The sequence below is a fragment of the Paralichthys olivaceus genome, chromosome 5 (genome assembly GCF_024713975.1).
Source record: "Paralichthys olivaceus isolate ysfri-2021 chromosome 5, ASM2471397v2, whole genome shotgun sequence".
In the NCBI taxonomy this organism is placed as follows: Eukaryota; Metazoa; Chordata; class Actinopteri; order Pleuronectiformes; family Paralichthyidae; genus Paralichthys; species Paralichthys olivaceus.
The window spans coordinates 26,327,319-26,333,091 of NC_091097.1; the positions used below are offsets into that span (position 1 = coordinate 26,327,319).

At 37.9% G+C, this 5,773-nt stretch overlaps 1 long non-coding RNA gene across 1 annotated transcript; it reads left to right on the plus strand.

The window, feature by feature from the left end:
- Positions 1-767: 767 nt before the first annotated feature.
- Positions 768-2,860, plus strand: LOC138407852 (uncharacterized). Its single transcript, XR_011241176.1, has 3 exons — positions 768-1,119; positions 1,914-2,076; positions 2,696-2,860. It is a non-coding gene; the product is annotated as an uncharacterized lncRNA (long non-coding RNA).
- The last annotated feature ends 2,913 nt before the right edge of the window (positions 2,861-5,773 follow it).

Consider the following 5,773-nt stretch of genomic DNA (forward strand, 5'->3'; position numbering starts at 1 on the left):
ACCGATTGATTCCTATGGCTGCACACAATTCCAGCCAGAGGTCCCGTCAGGGGAGACTACTGACACTTTGGAAGGGAAATGTTACCGAATTGAAAACATTTACAAGCAAGAGGGCTTGAATGGAGGACAGAGGGCAGAGGTGATACATCTCATGGAAACTACATACAGCCTTCAACGTATCCACATAAATCAAATGCCAGCATCCTCCATTGAGGATCTAAGGATGAAATGGCCATACCTTTTTACACAGAGGGGCATCTATGCTCATTTTGAGCTGCTGACAGATATCAAAGTCCTGCAAGTCTTGGAGCTTTCCATGGAGGAATGTGGACGAGCAGTTGTGGAGTACTTCAGGACAAAATCAAACCACCGTGATGTCCAAGCTCTTGTTTCCCAGGGTCTGAATGGGGATTTGACTCTCCAGGTAGTTAAGCTTGTTATGGCTCATTTTGGTGAGAGCCCAGATGGACTGATGATTCATACTGATGTGAGTATTGATCAATTATTGTTAAATGATTCTTGTGATTGTACATGTATTATAACATTATTATTTTGTTGTACCTTCTCTTCACTTTCAGGTGTCTGCCACTGCTGCTGACATTGAGGGAAGCTTCACTCTACCAGCCAGTCCTCAGCTCATTTTGCTCGGTATGTATTTTTGTGTACATTTTGAAAGAACTACTTTTTCTAATGAGAATGAAGTAACTATATAAAGTGCTTGTGCAGAATCCATGTCAATCAGTGTAATGGCATGTCATACTGAAAAACAGTACAATAATTGTATTTTGCCCATCTGACAATTCTGGCAACTGCCTTTTTCCTGTTTTTGAGAAATACGGCAGTCAAACAAAATGATGTCAGATGGCCCTGGACAAGGTAAATACTTTTGGAACTGGAGATAATACCTCATTCCACTCTCTATATTTGTAAATGTCTATATTTCATAGGAAATGAGCCCAGGACAAACAGCCAGTGGATGATCAGCATCGAGGGGCACGTGGTCTGTGAGGGCATTCAGCCAACCTTTGTGTCCGGATTGGCTGCACTGTTTGCGGTTTTCTACATTTTCAACCTCCGGTACCCAGATGTGGCCTCCCGAACCCTGGAATTCATTCAAAGGTAGCTATTACTGGTGTAAATGACACAAGTAATGTATTAGGCTCCATGCTTTTGATTGAGACACAAGTAGTGATAGTTAAGATGTATTAGATGTCTATTGGATGACAGGAGGATGAGGATTTCCACTAGATATTGGTCAATATCAAGGCAACAATCACAACATCTCAAAGTGCTAAATAGAAAACACACTCTTGCTCAAGTTAATCTTGCCTCTCTCTCTCTCTCTCTCTAGGAACTAAAAACCTTTATGAATTATTTTATTTTTAAATTTAAAAGATATTCATCATTACAAACTCAAGAAAATAACTTTCTGGATCTGCACACTTTTCACTGAATTTGGATGACAACTCTGTGTGTCGGTTTAATCCACTTCCAATGCAATAGTTTAGGGATAGGATGACCTAATGTTTTCTGTGACAGTGAAGTTCCACACAATTTGATTCATTGTAAATAGTTTTTATGTGTTTTTTCGCCCCATTTAGCACTTTGATGTGTTGCAATTGTTGCTTTGATATTGGTCAATATGGAATGGGAGCTCCTCCCCCAGTCATCCAGTAGGCCTTGAAGTTATCTTAACCACCTGTGTAACATACAGTAGGCTGGTGTTATTATATCACCTGTGTCATTTTCAACTGTTTATCCATTAAAATTCCAGTTTCCAGAAGGACCTTCATCAGACAAGAGAGTTTTCCAAAAATGAAGGAATCGTAGATACATTTCCTGTCATCAGACCAATGTGACAATTATGCATTTGCAGTATTTATTTTCTTTATTCCTTTTTTTTCTTTTAAAAGACGGTTCATCGGTATAAATCCGGAAAGAGGCAGCAAGGCCACCCATGGAAAGGTTATCTCCAAGAGGGCCGGCAAGGTGGTTCAGAAAAGGGCTGAAAGTGTCAACCCCCACGTTGCCACACTGTTGAAGAACTTGCTGGACTTCGAGTGGGACTTCATCTAGGTAGGTCACAGATGTCTTGTCACTCTTTATTATTTGCTTGCTCCAGCTCCATTAAAATGGCATACTAAACATTCTTCTTTGCTTATAAACTTGATAAATTTGGCAAAGCAACATCCTAGAATACTGCAGTCTCGACAGGATCACTGTGCTTGGTTGAGAAGAGCAGCAGGAACGTGTGCAAATAATTTCATCTGGTTTTATCATTGATCAGAGGAACAGTCTGATTTCAAATGACCACATTGTTTTGCCTGCTATTTAAACTTCTTGAAATACATGAAGTACTGTATCAGCTTGTTCAACTACTGCCTCAAGAACTGATGACTACATCAAGTACTGATTAAAATACTTAAAACTCAATTTTGCAAGTACATGTCTTCTGAAAATGTAGACGTTTCTAGTTTCTGCTTGACTCCATTCCTCCCACTAGTCCTTCTTAACATTCCAACAAAAGCTACTCTACTGACCTAGCCCATAGTTTAGGGAGGTAACCCTCCCTAAACTAACTACCCTCTCTCCTTTCTGTCTCTTGCTTTTCTCTTTTTTGAACTTTTTGTCCTGTCTTTAACCATTTTCTGCAAGAAGTTGTGTTGCTAATTTTATTTTTTTATTTTTTTTACAGGCACTTGTCAGTGACTGAGGAGACCAGCCAAACGCTGCTGACAAGTACTGACTCTTTCTTTCTCCCCCTCTTTTCTTTCTCCACGCAAACTGTTATCGTTCACATGCCAAAGACTTGTTTTCAAGTTTAGTTACACTATTCTAGATTGCATTTTAATTCAGCGTATGAGGTTTTGCTCAAGAGTTAAGTAAAGTTTGTAATGGAGACAGTTTGTTCAAAATATGGTTATGCAATACCTGGTCATTTTTGTCATACAAATTTTCTAAATGTTACTAATCCTACAAAGCCTGCTGTTCAAATGAGCACTTTCTAATAAACTACAGCAATGATATGGAATGTATATTCTCTTGTGTTTTATACCAGGGTTCTCAAACATATTACTTAAAGGTCTGCATCTGATTTTATTCAAGGTCAGAGGTTAGGAATGATTGGCAATAACAGCTAAATTTAATCAATAGTTATGATTATGTCTCTTCATTGAGCCAGCATGCATAGAAACCCTATGTTAGATAGATACTGAGGCAGAAACAGCTCAGACACTAGCCTGCACACAGCAGTAGAAGGCAAGACATTATTAAAATACAAGAAAAGTCAAGCTGTGTGTTATTGTAGGACTTCTGGATGTTGACTGGCTGTCGGGATGAATGTGGTAGCCTGGGGCTGGGTATTTAAAAAGCCCTGCATACTTTGGTTTTAAATGGGTGAGGATTTATACAAATGCAAAAATAGCAGATTTTATAACACACTGGCATCTACTGTAAAATTAAAATAACCCACAGTTCTCCTACTGTCATGTACTGTAATCCAAAATACAGAAATATACTGTTAAATAAATTACGGTAGATGCGCTGTTAAATTACTAAAACACAGTTATCCTACCATCATGTACTGCAATCCAAAAAACGGTAATATACTGTTAAATAAATTACGGTAGATGTGCTGTAAAATAACCACCAAACACCCACCGTTATTCTACGGTCATATACTGCAATCCAAAATACGGTAATATACTGTTAAAATAAATAACAGTAGTTGCACTGTAAAATAACAGTAAAATACTAGCGTCCCTTGTGTCACTGGTGTCATCTTTCCTGGCAATGATCTCTCTTGTGCCCCCACCAGTTGGTTGTCTAACCTGCCTGAAATAACCATCTTGATAATTCATCCAACCCAGTTCTATTTTTCTTGTTTTTCGTGCAGCATTCTTGTTTCCCAAACCAAGTCCAGAGCAAATATGATTTGATGAGCTTGCTGTTGCTTGGCCAGAGCTTGGAAGTTTCATTTTAGCTCGTATGCGTTCTATAAGTTTCTTTTTCTTATCTGCATTGCTCCCAGCTTCTGCTGAGGCTGAGCCTGTCCAATTTTTGGCAAACACACGGTCTCCAAAATGAGGAATGTACTTTGACAGGGTTTCCTCATCCATCATACTGACAACATCTTGGTCCACCTGCCAGGGTGAAAAAAAACAACAACAACAAAAAACTCATTAGTATCAACATTAATATGAGATTAAGACAGGTGATCTTCAACCTAAAAATGGTTAGGTTACTGTCTTTAAGGAATAGTTCACTTTAAAACTCACTGTATGGCATGGTTTAGGCTCTATGTCAGTCAAAAGCCAACTAAAATGTTTCAATCTACATAATATTCACAGAGTTACAACATCATTGTCTTCACCAATTCAATGTCTGGACACCATAGAAAGGGGCTGCTTATGGCCATAAAGTGAGTTTTTAAGTTAACTATTCCTTTAATGTAGACCAATAAGGGGTATTTTCACAACCCATTGGCAAGATTCATATTCTTAGGGTATGTGTTTTCAGAAGGATTTTCTAAACTGGAATTTTCCAATTAGAACATGTCACATTTAAATAGCAGTTTCATCACTTATATCTAAGGATAAGCAAACCATAATGAGAAATACATTGGGGCAATGCGAGTTGTCAGTGGTTAGCAGGATTTAGTTTAGGCTATGTGAGAAAAAGAATGCAAAACAGAAATATGTGTTTCTCTTTCTATAGCGACAGCATCCTTATTGATGTAGGGCATGCAATATTAACATGTTTCCTTTTTTTCTTCAATTAACTGCACAACTGTACAAAACGGTTTTTGACATGAGCTCAAGGACTTTTGGCTGTCTTGTAGATAATCATTGAAAATTGAAAAAGAAATAAGCTCACTGCACATAACACAATAACACACCCAATTTACCAGGACAGCAAATATTCCCTTATCAAAGCAGGTAATTACTCCATTATCATCAGTCTTACTCATTTTACAGCTTGACCAGGTAAGTAAAAACGTTTCTCATCTATTAATATTTCTCTTACAGAAACATCAGGTAAGTACATGGTCTTTTAATAACAAAATCATCATCAACATCATATTTAACTAGAAGTCCAAGGCATCCATTTGTCCCATGTCATGATAGCTTGTTGGGAAGAGTTATTGTGTTGTGTTGATGTTATTTACCTTGCCCTGTGACATTTTCTAAAGGTTTGCATCAGGTATCCCTCTTTGCCTCAAGGCAGCAAGGAACGAATCATCCATTTTTGAGCAGCTGAATGAATGACAGAAGTGTTAGCACTGGGAGGCTCAGAAAAAAAAAAATATTACTTCTCGTGGAGTTTATTTTCTATTATACAACAAGTAGGTCCAACCGAGCAATCGGATTGGTCAACTAAACGTTTAGAATGTGCTCAAATCAGCATGACAGCACACCTGACTAATCACTAAAAATATTACTCCACATTGTCACGTCCTGAAAATATGTAGCATGTAAACAAATACGAATAAGTCCACTGGAAGTCAACTTTAATAAAGTAATACATCTGAATTTACAATTTCAGCTTTCTTTAATGAATTATGTGTGTTACGGAGATGTTAGACCGCCTCGTTAATACAGGTGTGTTCCTCGTTAATACAGGTGTGTGCCTCGTTTGTGTGCAGCACGTCAGAGATCAAACAGTTCAGTCACAGAGAAAATATTTATAAGACTAAAGGTGGACTAATCTGGACTGAAGAGGAATATTACGTTAGATAAAAACATGCTGTTCATTTTGATTACATCGATCTTTG